At 40.8% G+C, this 19,729-nt stretch overlaps 1 long non-coding RNA gene across 5 annotated transcripts in view; it reads right to left on the minus strand.

The window, feature by feature from the left end:
• Positions 1-19,729, minus strand: part of LOC106731379 (uncharacterized) — a 319,644-nt gene that overhangs the window by 32,091 nt on the left and 267,824 nt on the right. The window contains exon 1 of one of the 5 annotated variants that reach the window (XR_012903015.1): positions 9,330-9,430. The exons of the other annotated variants lie outside the window; for them this stretch is intronic. This is a non-coding gene — a long non-coding RNA (uncharacterized LOC106731379). Of the gene's footprint in view, positions 1-9,329; positions 9,431-19,729 lie in introns of those variants that run through there. 5 annotated transcript variants of the gene reach the window in all.

A 19,729-nucleotide genomic window follows, 5' to 3' on the forward strand; every position in this document is an offset into this window, starting at 1 on the left:
TATTCTGTCTGCACGTCACAAGTTTGGAGAAAACACTTCTGGGACAAATGGCAAGCTCGGGAAATTAGGGGGTAAGGACTCAGGAGAACGCCTTCCACCACAAAGCCTCTTGCCTGTCACAGGAATTCCCTCCCATCTGCATTCCTTTCTGACCCCCTGATCCCTTCCCACTCATCTGAGGAGCTAGGACTCAAATTTCCCTCCTCTCTCCTGGAGGCAGAAACCCCACTCATTTTTCTCTCTTAGCAAATGCTCTTCTCACCTCTCTGAATCCTAGCTGCTTCTTCCACATTGGTGTTACACTCCCTGTCACTGGCATAATGCAGCAAGCTCTGCATGGCCCCTTACGATGGTTCAGCTAGACAGTGCCACCCACAACAAGGACAAATGCTGTGTCTGGACAAAATGATACCTCTCTCCTCCCCTCTGCCCAGGGGGGGAGGAAATCATGGAGTGCAAGACTATGGGGGCAATTTTCACAGCTAGGCAGGGCTTTCTAGGCCCCCACATCTTCTCAGCCATGCAGGTGCAAAAGGCCCAGCAGGCTCAAAGATGCCTTTTCTGAATAATGCAAAAAAGGAACAACAGGCCCATTCTAACGTCTGCTGCATGCCACGCTCAAACAGCACAACAGGCGGCAGAATGGCCAAGTGTGATCCCAATCAGATTCACCCTGAGCAACACCCAGGAGCACAGCTGTTTAAGAAGAGCAAGAGGAACAGTCAAGCATAGTGGGAAGGAAGGGGGGGATACTCTGACCTTTTGTTCCTTTATTGCATTAGGGAGGAGGAGAATCTCTAGGTTGATGTGTTTTTGACACCATCTGGGAAATGCTGAGGAAGGTGCTATATGGGTAAGGATATTTTTGAGTGGTTGGGTGCTATGGGCCTGATTTTGCAGAGATGCTGAGAATTTGCAGTCCCCAGTAATTACAATGAGCTCCAGAGGTTCAGTATCTCTCAAAATCAGGCCCAATGTGTAGAGCTGGTTGACATTTTTCCATCAAAAAATTTCCCCCCTTTTTTCTTATTTTTTTTTAAAAGCTTTGTGACCAAAACCATTTTTGTGGTCCAACATTTTCCATTTCCTTTTACAAAAACAAACAAAACCTTCACTGCTCAACTCTGAAACCCAAAAAATGTTCAGTAATTTTTTTTTGGTTTTCAGTAAACCTGTTTGGTTTGCAGCTCACATTTCAGTTAAAAATCAGTTTTTGTTTTAGAAAATCTAAACATTTTACAAAAACTCAAACGTTTTCCATGGGGAAAACTTTTTTTTTTTTTTAAATTCCAACAAACTACCAGCTCTGTCTCTTGCCATGCTATTTTCTTATGCCTGGAAAAAAACAAAGATTTCTGCAATAGCTTTTGACTATCCGGAAATTCCCTTTGTGTGCAGGTAATTCTCAGGTTTTGTTCTGCAGCAATTCCTGTGCTAACCTTCTGTCCAGCCTCCATTGCAGGAGGAATTCCTCAGAGAATGGTTAAGGTGCCTCCAGTAATAGTCAGTGGCTGACAGAATGAGCCCTTGGTCTTCTCTAATTTTCCCACCATTGCCTTCCCTTTGTTACCCATAGTATCTTCTGCGTGGGGCTTCAGAAACTTTTGTTTGCTTGTTTTGCCCCATACCATTTCCTGTGCGCTGTTATCATGCAGCCTTGTGCATGGTCAAACTGAAGGTTCCTTGGGAAACTGCACATAATGGACGCATTTCAAAAGGGGAGAGAAGAGAGACAGAGAGAGTGAGGGCATGTGTCTGTCTGTCTCTTCCTTTCTGCAGATGTGGAGCTCACCTGCAAGATTTGCTTTGAGTCCTAGAGCTCACTTTTGGTCTTGTTATTTTCAAGTCTTCCCTTGCTACCAAAATTGCTTTTTAGAACAATAAAACCTGCCCTTCTGCTTCAGGCGGCCTAGTGAAGGGCTGGTATTAAGGAGCTGGTGTGGACCTCTTCTCATTCATCATTGCTTAAACTGAACTCCATGGCCTGCGTTCTGCTCTGTTATACACTGAAGTCAATGGGCGTGATCCAGCTTTGCCTTACACGGGTGCAAAACTGGTGGGAGATCAGACTCAAGTGCAGAGGGTCTCCTATTTACTCAGCATTGCCAACTCTTGTGATTTTTATCATAAGTCTTTCAATGTTTTATATTGTTATTAAATCCCCATCTCCTGGAGTCATGTCATATGCTGATCACCTCAGTTTCATTTTTTAAACTAAGTTTCTAGCTCTTATGGAGGTGCACAAAAACCTGAAAATGGGATCCAGTGGAGCTTACAGGCTCAAAACCCAGAAAGCAATTTAAATAAATACACATTTGGATTTTTTATTTTTAAAAATCATATGACTTTAAAGCCAAACTCTCGATTTTTGAGGGCCCAACTTTTTTATACTGGTGTATAAATTACATCAGTGGGATTATTTCTGACTTCCCCTAGGGTAAAGGAAAATAGAATTATGGCCAGTGAGTAACAAACCAACCAACCAAACATACTGTAGCTTGTGGAATTACTCTGGACTCACTTTGAGGTAGCTAGAGCTGAATGACTACATTAATTTTGACAAGAATCAGTTAACTTTTCCCCATCACTTTTCATTTTTTTGTTCCTCTGTACTTGTAGATTCTGGCTGAGGATGGAAATGGAAGGGCCAAAATACACCAAGAAAGGGTGGTCTGTTGACATTTTTGTCTCAGCCGCAATCAAGAAGCACTAGAGTTCTCACCGGATGGCCGCTCTCAGGATATTTCCAACCTAATTTTGCTGTCTTGAGTACTGTGGATGTTTCAGCTATGCAGTTGAACTATCGGGAGCTTATCCAAACAAAATCTCCAACTCCCAAACTGTTAACGTCTCATCACCAGGAAATACAACTTTACTTCTGTTTGTGGCCTCTGTAACACTAATTACTCCAATTTAACAAAGGGAAATGCTACTCAAATCATGGCTTCAAGTCCCTCACAGCTGAGATATCTGTTTAGGGACCTGTTGGCATTCAGAGTCAGAGGGTATGTGTACACTACACAGCATTTAACAACACCACTGGGGCAACACAGCTGTGTCACTAAAGTCAGGCAGCTTACTTTTGCGGATAAAAAACTTCCACCCCTACAAGCAGTGTTTCCTTTGTTGGTAGGAGAGCACTCCTGCTGACATAGCACTGTTTACACTAGGGGTACATCTACACTATGGCTATGTCTAGACTGGCATGATTTTCCGCAAATGCTTTTAACGGAAAAGTTTTTATGTTAAAAGCATTTGCGGAAAAGAGCGTCTAGATTGGCACGGACGCTTTTCCGCAAAAGCACTTTTTGCAGAAAAGCGTCCATGCCAATCTAGATGCGGTTTTGCACAATAAAGCCCCGATTGCCATTTTTGCCATCGGGCTTTTTTGTGCAAAACAATACCGCGTTGTCTACACTGGCCCTCTTGTGCAAAAGCATTTGCGCAAGAGGGCTTTTGCCCGAACGGGAGCAGCATAGTATTTCCGTAAGAACACTGACAATCTTACATGAGATCGTCAGTGTTCTTGCGGAAATTCAAGCAGCCAGTGTAGACAGCTGGCAAGTTTTTCCGCAAAAGCACTTGCTTTTGCGGAAAAACTTGCCTGTCTAGACGCAGCCTATGAGTTTTCTCAGCAACAAATATGCTAATGAAGGACTCATTTGCATGAGTTGCGATCTCATTTGTAAATGTTCTGCCGATCTGTTTTTGCACTAGGGGTTTTTGCACAAAAACAAGCAGTGTGGACATTTTCTTTTTGTGCAAAAACCCCTTTTCCCATAAGATCGGTATACCTCCTTTTTTGGGTCATAAGAATCTTGCGGAAAAAGGGATTTTTGCACAAAAATAAAATGTCCACACTGCTTGTTTTTGTGCAAAAACCCTTAGTGCAAAAACGGATTGGCAGAAAATATGCAAATGAGATTGTGACATGCAAATGAGTCCCTTATTAGCATATTTTTTGCAGCAAAAACTCGTAGTGTAGACATAGCATAGTACTTGCCATGGCAAAGCTTTTATCCAGGGGGTGGAGGGGAAGGAGAGGAGAGGTGTGCGTGTGGAATTTAAGCACCTGTGAATGACAAAAGCTTTGTTGTTCAATTGTCAGTATAGACAAAGCCATAGTCAGAGAGTTTAAGGCCACAAGGGATCACTAGATCATCTAGTCCAGGGTTTCCCAACCTATGGGTCGGGACCCAAATATGGGTCGCCATTACATTTCAAAATGGTCGCCAAGTGTCTCTTCAGGTGGCTTTGCCCCCTCTTCTCCTCCCATTTTTGAACTGCCTTGGGTCACCAAGTTTTCCTGAATTGTCAAAATGGGTCCCCATCTGGAAAAGTTTGAGAACCACTGTTTTCTAGTCAGACCAGTGATGCAAGATCATTTTTAAGAATGGAGGTGCTGACATCCCTCCCCTTAACCCTGTCCTCCCACAGCAGCTGACGTCAGGAACAAAGTCCTGGCATGCAGGGCCAGCAGCCAGGACTTGGGGCAAGTGGCTGGCAGCAGAGCCCCCACCGTGCGAGACCAAAGCAGAATCTCCACAGCACACAGAGTTGGCAGCTGGGACTCCAGGCCTGGAGTCAGCAGCAGAACCCTTGGCTCACAGGTGCTGCAGTCAAGCCTGGGGGCAGCTGAGTCTCTGGGTGCTAGGCTGGGAAACCGGGGATGGTGCAGCAACCCCCACAGTCCTAGTTCCCGCATTCTCTGACCTTCTGTATCACAGATGATCACCCTCACCCTGCACCCACACAAATAACTCCATCAACTGAATTCAGACCAAAAGTTGATAGCCCACAGGAGACTATCGGGCAGTGTCGTTGTAGTAGGTGTTGGTCCCAGGATATGAGAGTGACAAGGTGGGTAAGACCTGAAGAAAAGCTCTGGGTTAAACTCGAAAGCTTGCCTTTCTCACCATCAGAAGTTAGTCCAATAAAAGATGTCACTTTACCCATCTTGCCTCTGCCTATTAGGTGCCCCAGGCCAAGAATAGGAGGGACTGAGGTGCAAACACTCCTGTAATGGCCACAAAATGTACTCAGATAATTCTGGTAAGTGGTCTACATCTGCTGCAAAGGAAGAGGCTCTGTCAGTCTGACCTGGGGGGAAATTCCTTCACGATCCCACAAGTGGTGATCACTGAGACTCAGTATGTGAGGCAGACCAGCCTGCGGAGCTTTTGAAAGAGAACGCTTGGTGCTACTCAGAGCTTTGGCCCTTCCTCTCCACTGGACCACCTCAGCTGTCTGTGGTCACCCCGATGCTTCAAAGGAAGACAATTTAAAACAATCCACAACAAAAGCAGAAATATGAGGAGAGGGGAGCGTGACCAATGGGAGCAAAGAGCTGCCTCTGCCTAGTGGCTGGACATGCCAGCCGCTTCTAGTGCAGTGTGCAGCCAAGGCACTCAGCCCAATATAAGTGAATGAGAGTTGGAAAAGTAAGCAACTGGGGGGAGAGGAGGACTCAGAAAAGGGAAAGGGGCGAGGCTTCTGGACAGGACATGGGATGGGGCAAGGGTGTTCAGTTTTATGCAATTAGCAAGTTGGCAACCTTATTGCTTGTCTAGGCATTACTGTATAGTCCTATATTAATTTAATTTTACCCCACTGTTAAATATTTGTGTATGTGGGAGAGAAAGCATGTGAATTTGTAAGCAGAAACCAGCCTGATTTACTGTATGGGATTTTTATGAATTGGTATCTTTGATCCATTTTTATTTGAATTTCCCTGTACAAGTAGATGAAGACAAATACTTATTGTAATATTTATGAGTAGATTCTGCAGGTCGCTATGGTTTCAGAGAAAACAATAAAAATTGATACCAAACTGGATGCGCTTCAGGTTGGGAGGGCACAGGTATAGTCCATAAATTATATTAAAACTCACTCCTTTACGATGAGGTAAGTGTTGACATTAGATAATTTGGTGGGGAGTATTTATTTCTATATTTATTAAAATGTCAGTAACAGAAGGAGTAACACCTCCTAAAGGGCCTGCAGGTGCTTGTCTTAAAAAAGCACTTGAAGAGAATAAAACCCATAAATTACATTTCAAATGATTCACCATAGAATGAAAGAGAATGGATACATTCAGTGTATCAAAAAAGGAGATAAGCAAGGATCTTCCAAAGGAAGGCAAGGCTCTGAACCTGCCAAGAGTTATATTTTTGCTTAAATTTATACAGGTGATTAACTACACAGAAGTGAACAGGGCTGCTCAAAAGCAGAATGTTTGAGCATGCGCAAAGCCTAAAAAAAATACATTTGTACAGACTTAGAAACGTTTCCTATATAGCATGCTTTATTTATTCAAGGGCTGCATTTTTTACATGATCAAGTGGAGGTGACTGCTACCTGAAAAACTTAAAGCACTCAGGAGAAAAGGAAGTGGATGAAAAATATATTAGTAAAATGCATTTAATTTGCAAAGGTAGCATTTCAGAGATCAGTGCTCTAAGACACTGAAGCCCTGGATAATGACTGGAAATTAAGTATCATACCAATATAATGATGTTAGCCTTCTGTTTCTGACTATCCCCAAGTGTTCTAGCAGTCTAGTTATGTCTGACCTTGCCTGGCTCTTAGAAGAAATTGGTCAGGTCAGAATAAGATGTTAGCTTTTTCACATCACAGGGAAATACAAACTGAGGTCAAGAAAACCACAACATCTGGAACGTGAGAAAAGGATTTACTGTTAAGGGCTTAATAAACTCTGAAAATAAAGTTCTCAACTTTGCTAATTTGTTTCGGCTTCAAAGAGGAATAAAATGTGATGCTGGTAGAAGGTTTTATGGCTCTCCTGAAGAAATAAAAAGTACATCTGAGCTAAAATTAGTAAAGCATAATGACAGCAGAGATAGTGTCACATTTATCTGATGCTAGAGGAAAATGCTAAATGGTCCCTATTAGGGATTTATGTTCACATTATTGAGGGAAGAGGGGAATGATGTGTTGCTCTGGGTGCTACAGCTCAGGGAGGAAAAGATTTGGAGAGAGAGCTGCATAGAGGTGTGTACACTTAGGATGTTAAAATATGGTTAATTGACTAGTCGACGGAATGTCTATTAACTAGTCGACTAGTCGATAGGCACTTCTGCATTCCTCCTTTGAAATGTACAAGAGCCCCCGCTTGTACATTTCAAAGGAGGAATGCAGAACTCCGCATACAGCCCAGGGCCAGCAGGAAGTCCTGCTGACTCCTGGCTGCACACGGCTTGCCTGCTTTGAAATGCACAAGACTAACCAATGGGGCCTCTTGTGTATTTCAAAGCCATAGAGCCCAGGGTCAGCGGGGAACTCACAGTCCCCTGCTGACCCTAAGCTCCATGGTACACAGCATGCCGCTAGGAGCCCGGGGTCAGCTGGGGAGTCCCCAGCTGACCCCGGGCTCCACTGCCCCTTTAAAACAGGTGGAGATGGCAGTTTCAAAGGGGAAGCCATGGAGCCCAGGGTGAGCTGGGGACCCAGGCTCCATGGCTGCCCCTTTGAAAGATGCACAGGAAGCATTTTAAAGAGGCAGCCACCGCACAGCTGATCCGCGGATCAGTTGTGCAGTGGCTGCTCTTTTAAAAAGCCGCCTTGGGGTTTCAAAGTGGCAGCGCTACTGTGCAGCACTGCCACTTTGAAGTACTCCTTCCCCCCGCCTTTGCTGCCTCTGTCTCATAGATATCGACTAGTCAACTAGCTAATGCTTATTGGATAGTCGACTAGCCTTTTACATCCTTAGTGTGCACCCCTGCAGAAAACAGAACCCAGGCTGTTGCCGCTCAACCAGGACGTGGGGCAAGAATTAATCACGAGGCAGATCTCCTAGTCATTCCAAGGCATACAACTCCGAGGCTACTCCAGCTTTAGGCTTGAGTCATGCCTATAAAGTTGCTTTAATTCTTCACACCCCCAGCTCCCAGGAACAACCATGTAGCCCACCTGGGGTCTGGCCTTTGGAGCAGGTTGAGTTCCACAGTAGGATAGGTCATGCACAATAAATAGGAACCGCAAAGTACCGAATAGTTCAGCTAAGGCCTTAGGGCCCAATTCTGGCAGGCACTAAGCATTCTGGCCCTTATCCCTCAAAGCACTTTAGTAAGTGCTTAATTTTAAAATGAAGACACCCCTGACTTCAGAATTAAAGCACTTGGCAGGACTGAATCCTCAGGCCTGATTCTCCCATCATCTTCATTAATGTAAATCAGGGAAAACCCCATTCAAGACATGTTAGCACTGTAAAGCCACTGGAAGTGAGTGGAGAATTCAGCCGTTAGTGAGATAAATCGGAACAGGTGATTGAAAATACTGGCATCCATTCTCTCCACTAGGGGATAGCCAGCCTCTGCCTGACCTATGCTCTTGTAAATTACAATCATTTTGAGGGTTCAGTCCCTTAGAGGTTAAAGAAACCAGAGCCCTGCCAGAAGGGAAAATATGGTTTACCTGACAGGCAATTGCATTGAGGTTTTGGTAGCATTAGTAACCTTTAATCCTCAGCCATTCACACAAAATTCTGCAGGCAGGTCTTATTTAGGCAAAATATTCATCTTTACATTACCATTGTCTTAGTTTGAAAAACATGGGAGAAGACTAAGGGGGTATCTGACATCTAGGAAATGGGATGCAAATCCTGTTCCTATTGGCATAGAGACTGTGGACGTACCACAAGTCGGGTAACCCAATAACAAGTGTGAAAAAATTATCTGTGCTGGGAATTTGTCTGTATTCCAGCCACTGACAGCCAAGTACTGAAATAGCTGCACCAGAGTAAACTCCAAGCACAGACAGAAATGCAACTTCAGTTTGAAACCAGGGAAAGTTCCATGGGTGAAAAGCTTGGCTTTCCTACACTGCAGCTACATCCATTGCCAGTTAATAGCCAATGCAGACAAAGCCACAACAACAATAATAATAAACACCTAGCTCTTCTTATCGATAGATTTCAAAGCACCATCCAAAGAAGCATCATTGTCTCCATTTGACATGTGGGAAAAATGAGACATAGGGAGGTCAAATGACTTGTCTAAAGTCACCCACCTGACTAATCAGGAATACAACCCGACCCTCCCAAGTCTGATTCCAGCACTCTATCCACTAGGCAACACTGCCTTTCCTCCTGCCTAAGGAAGAGAGAGAAAGGCTCTCAGGAGTCAGGAGTCCAACAAGAATGCCCCTGACCTGCCAGTCAATGCACTACAGCCCTAGTAATAGCTGGTATGGGGAAGCTTGCGGGAGGCAACACAATCTAATCCTCTCCATACACTGCTGTTAAGTAATACAGCATTTTGTGGGTCACAAATATCAGTCACATTATTTAGCAATACATTTCCATATCTTACCATACTAGGCAAAGAGTTTGTCTTGAACAGCCAGAAAGAGAGAAATAAGATGAACAGGCATTTTTTATGAATTGTATTCAGGCCTGGCACTGAATAAGGACAAATTGCTCAGCGCACTGCTGCAATTTAGTGGGTGTTACTTAGGGTTGGGACCAGATTGGTTGCTTAGGAACCAATTGGGCCATATCACCAAAAAAGGAAGGAGAAGGTGGTTATGAGTACACTCAGCAGTGCCAAAGCCTAATTTCATTTAGAACTGATCTTGGATGATGTGTAACATACACACACGCACAGTACAGACAAAGAGGGATAATATGTGTTTGTGTGTTTTGGGGAGTCCAAGGTCTTCTCTGAGTGAAATCATTAGTTTACAGTTAAAAATTGAGGAATTCTACATATCTTCTAGCTCACAGTTATTGATTGTAAAATAATTATTTCCTCAAGAAAGGGCTTTAATTCTTCTAGCTAACAGTACTGTTACATCTGTTTGCAGTAAATATTTCAAAGTGATGTGGGTGAAAAAAACCTTACATGAGTTCCATACAGCTCTGTCCAAACTTATGTTTATAAAATATTTGGGGAAGATTAATTGAAGTACGGATTAAAATGTAATATTATTGCCAAGAATGTTACTGAAAATACTGAAACTATCTCTTTAAATCATCCTCCTTTGGTCTGGTTCAGATAGTTTCAGTGAAAGGGATTTCAGTTAAATGTGACCAGGACTTTTTATTTATTTCTCCTCTCCCTTTCCTTCACCCCCATTCCCTTTCACTCTCTCAAAATAGCAAAAATTGACCATTAACTAAGGATTAGCTCATACATTAAACAACGTAGTAAAATATTTTATGGCACTACTTCCAGCAGTTTAAAATACTACAGTTCAAGCTATGAGAAATAATAAAAAAAAGATAAAATAGAAATGTTGATGTCTCTTTAAACAATAAAAATTTACAACAGATTGCAAAATGACAAAAGCTGATATTTACCGTGAAATTTCTCACCTATTTGAAGTATGAAATATAGTAAGTAATTAGCTCATAATAATTACCTAATCCTTATTATTTTGCTTTTAGAATATTTATTTAAGCTTAGGTTACTAAAATTTCAAATAATAGTGGGGGCTGCTGTCATGGCTCTTTATCCAAATGAATCGTAGTCTCTTGTAAACAGTTCTGTGATCTGATTTCCATTGGGACAGAAGTTGTAAAAGGCCAGGGATTTGCAATGGATTTACACGTATACTGTTTCAGTTAAGTTACCAAGGTCGACTTAACAGCCCTTTTCCTCAGAGTCTTAAATACATTTGCCACCCAGCTTCTTTATACCACATTCAAAGGAACGGGCAGTGTGATTGTAAAGGATGCTTGAACTTCAGTGAAAACTCCAATTTACATTCTTTTAATAGTCGGTGGGATTTTTTTTAATGAGCTTTGTTGCATTGTTAGAAAACTGGTTCTTGCTAATATAGAGGCACATGATAAGGACACAGATTTCTCTGAGTTTTGAGAAGGTCATTCTACTTTCATGATGTTAGAAAGCACTAGAGTATAATTCTTGTAACAACATTGCATCAGTGATATTAGCACAGTGCTCTGAAGTCTTAGTCCTCAAGAAAAATAGATCAGAATGGTGACCTGCTATAATAGATAGGCCTTTTTAAAGGAAAGTAACTCTAGACTAAATCCAGAACAAATATTAAGGTGGTTCTATTCACTTCTCTTTTCAGGGAGGTTTAAATACTTTGAGTTATGATGATTAGATAGAAATGAACTGATAATAAAGGTAAGTAAGGTTCATAGTTAATCCACAATTCTAAATGACTGGGTTGATTGTCTTATTCACTTGGCAAACAATTTCTTGTCTAAATGTTATTTCAGCCAAAGGTATAATTTCTTTAACACAGCAGACAGAATCAGATTAAAATATAATACAGAAGCAGCACTTACCTCAGACTGATTAATATGCTTAAGCTGTTACCATGCCACCATTCTTAAAAGCATGAAGATACGCTTTTCTACGCTAGTCTATATATATTGATACCTCCTGTGTGCCAGGAAAACCTCTTTGATTATTCACACTAAACCACTGCTTAAGTGGGATGAATTTCTCAGACTTGCACTTTTCATAATCAAGTAATAAATTCTAGGACTAATCATAGGCAGCACTGTCTTTCCCATGTGATGTGAAAAAGGATTCATCAGGAGTTTCTCTAACCCTATTAAAAATAAATCACATAAGTAATTAAAGATGCATGCTTAAACTCAAATAAAAGTTCAGTTCATAGAGTTGTAATGGAGACTGAAATCTATGTAGTGCTCTACTTAGCCCTGGTCTACACTAGGACTTTATTCCAAAATAACTATCCCACCAAGTCGAATTTATAAGTGGCGCATCCACACTACCAAGACTGTTATTTCAAAATAACAGGCAGCGGAATTCAAAATCTGTACTCCTGCATCAGGAGTAATGCTAATTCCAAAATAGTTATTTGGAAATAAAGGTAGTGTAGATGCTACAAGACCGCTATTTTGAAATAATCACTCCTCAGAGTAATTCAAAGTAATTACTCCCCAGTGCTTCCTGGGGCTCTAAGTCCAAGGTAGCACGTCCATATTAATGGAGCCTGCCTCAGACTAATTTTGAGGCTTCCCCACAGTGTGGATACGCTAGTTCAATGTTGTTAAATTGTGAGTTATTAAGTTGAATTTAGTAATTTCAAAATACTTTCCTAATATAGTCATGGCCTTAGAGACATCCTATTGCAAGCTGTATTGTTACAAATTTCAGTACAAAATGAACTTCTTCCAGATTCAGTTTTTATTAAAGTACATTGCATTAAACTGTGCTCTTCTTTCAAATAAGGACTGTCCAACAGGTAAAAATGAAGTCCCTTTGAGATTAGGGTAGTATTTTTCTTTATTTGGCAGCCAGACTAGGATTGTCTAAGGATGGAAGTGCACTGTTGTTTTACAATCAAGAAGATTTCCTTTATCTATGTGGCATCTTTAGAACAATCCGCTTTGAACAAGTGACGTCTGAGCTGAGCTTTGAACTTGCAATGAATACATAAAACTATAAGATCTACAGACTATTCTCCAGCGCTCTGCAGCCCTAAATGACAACATTCTTTAAAACTGTGCATGAAATGTAATCTAATTCTTTTGTACTCGTGTTACCTTACTCTTGGCTTAAACATTGCATTTTTAAGCCAAACTGCAAACTAATCTATCATAAAGACCCTTCCAGGTGAGATTTATTATAGATCACTTTCTAGTCAGTGTGCTCTATGTGCATGTATATACCCATATTCATCTTATTATTATCCAGCTGAAAAATTCCCAGTGTGTGCAACGCCTCAGATATAATAGCAGGCATGCCAACAGAATATGACACTTATGCTAATCTGCACCCTGCTGTGGAAAAACATACACAAGGATTCCATTACCACATTCATTAGGCTGCAGTGCACTTCATCTTGAATAGGGATTATGATCTATAATAGACTGAAAACAGTTGACTGAACCCACTTAGACAAATCTCTATGACATTAGCCAAATATTTCAGGATAAGAAAGAGTAGGAGTTCAATCTTTTCATAGTTGTGTACGTCTTCTTTTAAAAAAAAAAAAAAGTTCAGACGTGTCAAATTTAAAAAAAGTGAAGGTCAGGATAACATTTTGTGCTGATATGGTGCTTTACATTTCCAAGATGCAGGACAAATATAACTAAAAAGAATGTGGCATAGCCATTATTGGGGCAGGTGGGGGCTTTTTGTATATGGGTATTATCTAGTGTTGGCTTTGGAAAGACTTCTCGAAGGTTATCAAATTCTCTGTGCACCTGTTATAAAGCTTTTTGGCACCTGAAAAAGAGATGTCTATGCTGATTGCACATGCAGAGTGGGCTTACAGTGACATCCTTATGCAGGTTAAATGGTAATTTGAATCTGATGAAAAAAAGATGTTGTCCAGTTCTGTATTCTAGTTTCCTAAATATGCTTTGAGTGTATATTCAATTTTTGGTTCTGTGGGATACAGTTGCTGCCTGACAGCCTGTCTTTGTTGGCATAAAACTGAAGTCAAAGTATTTAAAGTATTGTCAGAAATAATAAAGAATGGAATATAAATCAGTGCTCTGGAAATGCTATGGAATTTGGTCATGACCAACAGGGGAAAAAAGGGAATTAAATCTCCTCCATGTATAAGATTCAAAAGATAATAATAAAAACCGTCTGTGCTTAACATTTTCTCATTGCTAGGAATCTCTTGTTTATGTAGTTCCTTTTAATGCAGCAACTAAACAGGAAGTTCCTGTTAGCAGCCCCATGATGTAAGTAAAAGGACAATATCTGAAAAAGAGCTGCAGATCAGGAATTGCACAGAGCTTTCTGAAAGAAAGAAAGAAAGAAAGAAAGAAAGAAAGAAAGAAAGAAAGAAAGAAAGAAAGAAAGAAAGAAAGAAAGAAAGAAAGAAAGAAAGAAAGAAAGAAAGAAAGAAAGAAAGAAAGAAAGAAACTACTTAAATAATGTAATGTATTCAGTATTTTCAAACCTCATTTTTCTTTAATTCCTATGTCCCTTCTCAGAGGTACATACTGATCTCAGTAATACTAGTGTAAGTCTGGAATTAGTCCACGCTGGTGTAAGCAACAACACAATCTGGTCTATTATCCTTAGGGAAAACTAATGACTTCTGGATTTGGCACTATTCTGCAGGAGGAAAAATATTTTTAGAAGGCTGTCCTCCTGGTTTTCTAACTCTTTCTCTGAAAATGAATAATTGTTCTTCTGAATGCCTAGAGTTCCTCTGATCTTTAAGATGCTGAGCACCACCTAAGAAGCTGACTTCACAGTTATCAGACACTTTGATTGTGGTCTCAATATTCCTTGAAAGATTTTTATGATTTAGTCCAACAGGAGCCAGTTTGGGCCCAATATAAAAATATTCAGAGGAAAAACAACAAATATTTCTGTAAACACTTAAAGGAAACAGAACTCCCAGAGTCTGTATGAAGAAAACAGTCTTAACTAAGTAAAAAAAGCACTTAATTTGCCAGCGAGGAAGGACAAACTTCTGGGATGATTTTATTTTTTTATTTGTATTGTGGCCTGGCTTATATTTTTCAGCTGTGAAAGATAACTGGAAGCATCAAACAGGTTGAACGAGGCACTGTTTTCTTGCTTCAGGAACATGGCCCTTTGCACTGAGATTGTAATACAATCCATCCTCTCTGGGACTGCAAATGCTACAGTGCAAAACTGTGTTTGAAAACCTCTTTTATCATTCATCGTCTCCAGACTGAAATCATTTTTGACAACCTCTGCAGAAAACAAGCAGCTTTCTGGCTACTGGCGAGCCGATTAAAGGGAGGAAACACATGTTCACTGTCAGACGGAGCCCCTGGAGAAAGCATTGACAACCTTTTAACCTCCTTTCCCAGTGAAAGTGCCCAAATGTTTCTCTGGAACAAAACCCCAGCATTGTTTTAAGCATCTTTTCATTTAATGTTCTATGTTTTTCAAGATATGTTATAAAATCAAAGGAATTCCATTTTAATATGGACATTTCAAAACCAGTTCAATTCCAGTGTAAATGGTCATGCAAATGGTGGCATGAATGGGGATTCTTTCTTTCTTTCTTTCTTTCTTTCTTTCTTTCTTTCTTTCTTTCTTTCTTTCTTTCTTTCTTTCTTTCTTTCTTTCTTTCTTTCTTTCTTTCTTTCTTTCTTTCTTTCTTTCTTTCTTTCTTTCAAATACCAACACATTGAAAAGTTCACTAACCTCTACAGTGATTTTCTCAAAACAAGCCAAGAAGCCACAGGAGTGAAATTTTCTGAACAGTAGGAAGGCTGACTAGCAGACATTATTAGCACTCTGAGCATTAAAATCTGGCCATGGAAACTTTTGTGAGCTACAAGATGCTGAGGCAGGAAGTGCCACACATTACTTATGTATTTGTTATCAAGGGAAACTGTTTCCACTGTATTCAATCATGAGCAAGAGGGGAAAATAAATTTTCTACTTAGAAGTAAAATAAGGATCTTTTTCTAAGAATTATTTTCCAACTTGATTGGTCTAACTCCTTCTTTGTAGTTATAAATATACAGTTGGAGTTTCTTTAACATTTAACCTTGCTATTTTTACCTTAATATCAGCAGCTGGAACAGTTCTGTCTGTTTTGATAAAATGATACTTTTTTCCATGTTACATATTTGCTTTTACAGCTGAAAGGAACAGTTCCAGTTAAAGTAAGTTCTGTAAAACTGCAGCAGTTTAATTTGCCTGGAAGAGGATTCTTTGGTTAAATGTTTCCCTAAGCAACTGCATTGGGCACTGTCCGATAATGTATTATATCTGCTAATGAAAGATGAAAGACTGAGTACTCTGGGGTATAAAGTTACACGTGGATTTGTATTCATTTTTCAAATGCATTATTCTAGCAAAGTTCACTACACTATGTACCACTACAGCTGACGTTGTATAGGCTTTCATGAGGACTGCAATTTGTCCAAAAGGGGGGAAAATCCTTAATACTAAAACTTGGCTTCCAAAGTACTTTATCTTTTCTTTTTTTTAAGAAAATCCTTTTTCTAGTCTCAGTAATAGTCCTAACAGAAGCACTGAGTTCAAAATGTGTTCACAAAACAGTAGTGGTTCTAGTGAATTTGGTTCACATCAACACACGAGAAGTTTTTTGCTCTCCTTGGATATGATTGTTGCCCAGGATATATTCAGAATCTGAACTGCTCTTCATGATGTAGTCAGAGTTTCAATCTGGCTCATTGGGATAAGTTGCACAGAGGAAGTCACATGTTACATTATTTCTTCTGTGGCTCTGATTGACTGAACCTGTCTCTTGTGATCAAGGAGTCAGGGGTCAACTCATCTTAGCAGTAGTGATTTCTATAGGAAACAGTCCAATTCTATTTTATACTTTGGATCATCAAAAGTTTCCCTGAGATCAGAGTTGTTCAATAAAGGAAGCAGAAGTGAGGCCTTATGCGTGTATCTTTCTGACACCTGCCTCTCTGTTATTATAAGAGTAGCTGCCTATAAGAAAGGGCAAATAGATGTCTTGAGATCAGAGTTCTATTGCTGTTCCAGAGTTACAGCTTAGTTCCATTTTTAATACCATCCAACAGGTTTAAATCCATGTAAATGAGCATGAACCCATCAAATCCATACTTTATTTAAGGGTTCACATTGGGATCTGACCATCAGAAAACACAAACTTTTTAACCTTTCTCAAGTCTGAACAGGGACTGTTTTGAACTCCAAGGTAAACAAATCAGCTATCATCCATAAACTTGTAAACTCCCTTAGAACAGAACTTTAGAGCAGTTGGCAGAGCTGTAATCAAATAATACTTAGCACTTATATATTGGTCTTCATGGTCAAAATGCTGTAAAATACAATATACAAATATCGAGCACTGATATATAGATCTTAAGGTGATTTCTAAGGAGCTAAATATAATTAGTCCTATTTTTACAGATGGTAATGCAGAGGCATAGCGTGATGAAATGACTTGCCCAAGGTCTCTCAGCACACCAGTGGCAGAGTCAAGAACAGATTCCAGGTCTCCTGAGCTCCAAGGCTATACAGTCTTTTTGTAAAACATAGAAATAATATGATCTTTTAAAAAATATGATAGTACTATGAATTGTAGGAATAAAAAACTGGACAGGTGTGACATTAAAAAGTCATTTCTTGTCTCATAGTACAGAGCGCATTGCATTTAGCCACTGGCTGGCGGTGAGAGCGAAGCAGAGTGGATTGCTTCAGGCAGAGCTCTGTGAGGAATGCTACCTCGGGGAAATACAATCCTTCCCCAAGCATCTCAGTGAATAGGACAGTGCAAGCTGAAGCGTCCCCATCATTGCACCCCATTTGCTCTGTCATGGCCCCAGTTCCTGCTCATTCCTTTGAGGCAATATCTACCCCCACAGGCCCACTGTGGGAGCAGTGTCTTCACCCCCAGGGGATAGCACAGGGAATGCAATTATTGAATGCCATTCAGTTAACATGCAAGGTGGGTGATGGTCCCTATGTGGCCATGAAAGGCTCAGTCACAATCTGATCCCAAGCCACAAAGGCTACACATCATTGTGCTCATGATACCAGAATGACAATTTGTCCAGCTCTTTCTGCTGATGTGAGGAACCTGAACATCATCCCATAGGGATGCCATATGCTCATCTGGCTGAAGGAAGGTTCTTAAGTCTGAATTATTTATACTTCTCTTCTGAGCACTTGGCTCTAGATTTTGGAAGAGGGACCCTTTCTAATTAACATTATGGCCAGAGACTTCTGTCTCTAGGCAAATGATCCTTACGACATTGGTCCCCAGCTGTGAGGAAGTTGCCTGTGCTTAGAGTAAAACTTGCAGGTGCAACTGATCTGACTTTCTCAAACTGTGATCCACCTCTATCAAATTCCCTCCCACTAGCTGTCAGAATGAACGTACTGGGTCAAACCAAAGGTCCATCTAGCCTAGTAACTTGTCTTCTGCCAATGCCAGGTGCTCCAAGAGAATGAACAGAACAGGTAATCATCAAGTGATCCATCCCCTAATGCCCATTCCAAGCTTTTGTCAGAGACTAGGGACATCATACCTGACCATTCTGGCTAATAGTCATTGAGGGATCTATCCTCCATGAATTTATCTAGCTCTTTTTTGAACCCCGGTTATGCACATCATCTTCAAACCAGAACCCCAGGCCCAATTCTTTATATTAGTTTTTGTACAATAAGTTCCCCAAAGAAGAGGAAAAAAAATGGATGGACTCAGATGCCTTGGTGATATGAATAAGACTCAGGGTATGTCTACACTACCCTCCTAGTTCGAACTAGGAGGGTAATGTAGGCATACCACACTTGCAAATGAAGCCCGGGATTTGAATTTCCCGGGCTTCATTTGCATAAACGGGGAGCCGCCATTTTTAAAACCCCGCTGGTTCGAACCCCGTGCAGCGCGGCTACACGCGGCACGAACTAGGTAGTTCGAACTAGGATTCCTACAAGGTGTACCGGTAGTTCGGAATAGGAATCCTAGTTCGAACTACCTAGTTCGAGCCCCGTGTAGCCGCACTGCACGGGGTTCGAACCAGCGGGATTTTAAAAATGGCAGCTCCCCGCTTATGCAAATGAAGCCCGGGAAATTCAAATCCCGGGCTTCATTTGCAAGTGCGGTATGCCTACATTACCCTCCTAGTTCGAACTAGGAGGGTAGTGTAGACATACCCTCTAAAAGATTATGGCTGAGGCTGTAGCTGCCCTATAGTTAAGGTTACAACTGAATTTCTATTATTAGCTTGTTTTTAGCCCTAAATTGATAATCCACAAAAATAAACTAAACTAAACTAAAATAAGAATCACCCTTAAAATTAGTAGCCTAGGTCTGCGGTAGATATAGAATTTTTTACCAAATATTAGGCAAATCAGACAAGAAGAGTTATAGCTCTCTAAATAGTCAGATGCTTAACAGAGCTCTAACGGTCTTTGAACTTCCCCCACACACTTTGTAGCAAACAAAAGAAAACCAAAATAAAAGAGAAATTAAAAGTTCAGCTCTAGTTCAGCACTACAAGACTACTTGATCACAAAGGAAAAAGTATTAACAAGGATGGTAACGTCACTAGGGGTGTGACTAGACCTGAGTTTCGCAAATGGTATTCTGAGGAATCCTGGGATTCCGCAAAACAAAAATAAGGGTCATTCCATTACAATAACATTTTATTAAAAATAATTAATATTTAAGCATTTATGAATTTTATTGAAAACAATTTCCATTTGTGTTTGCCACAATAAGGCTACGTCTAGACTGGCATGATTTTCTGCAAATGCTTTTAACGGAAAAGCATTTTCGGAACAGAGCGTCTAGATTGGCACAGACGCTTTTCTGCAAAAGCACTTTTTGCGGAAAAGCGTCCGTGGCCAATCTAGACGCGCTTTTCTGCAAAAAAGCCCCAATCGCCATTTTCGCAATCGGGGCTTTTTTGCGGAAAACAAATCTCAGCTGTCTACACTGGCCCTTTTGCGCAAAAGTTTTGCGCAAAAGGGACTTTTGCCCAAATGGGGGCAGCATAGTATTTACGCAAAAAGCACTGATTTCTTACAGTAGGAAGTCAGTGCTTTTGTGGAAATTCAAGCGGCCAGTGTAGACAGCTGGCAAGTTTTTCCGGAAAAGTGGCTGATTTTCCAGAAAAACTGGCCAGTCCAGACACAGCCAAAGTGTCCCTGTATAATGACAGATTAGCCAGAAAGTGGGGATGATGATGTCACTACTCAGCACTGATGTCCATATATTAGACTGTTATTAGGGGTTCCACAAAATTATTTTGAATTTAAAAGGGTTCCATGGCAAAATAAAATTGGGAAACGCGGGTCGAGACAGCACC

Source organism: Pelodiscus sinensis, chromosome 3, assembly GCF_049634645.1.
Source record: "Pelodiscus sinensis isolate JC-2024 chromosome 3, ASM4963464v1, whole genome shotgun sequence".
Classification (NCBI taxonomy): domain Eukaryota; kingdom Metazoa; phylum Chordata; order Testudines; family Trionychidae; genus Pelodiscus; species Pelodiscus sinensis.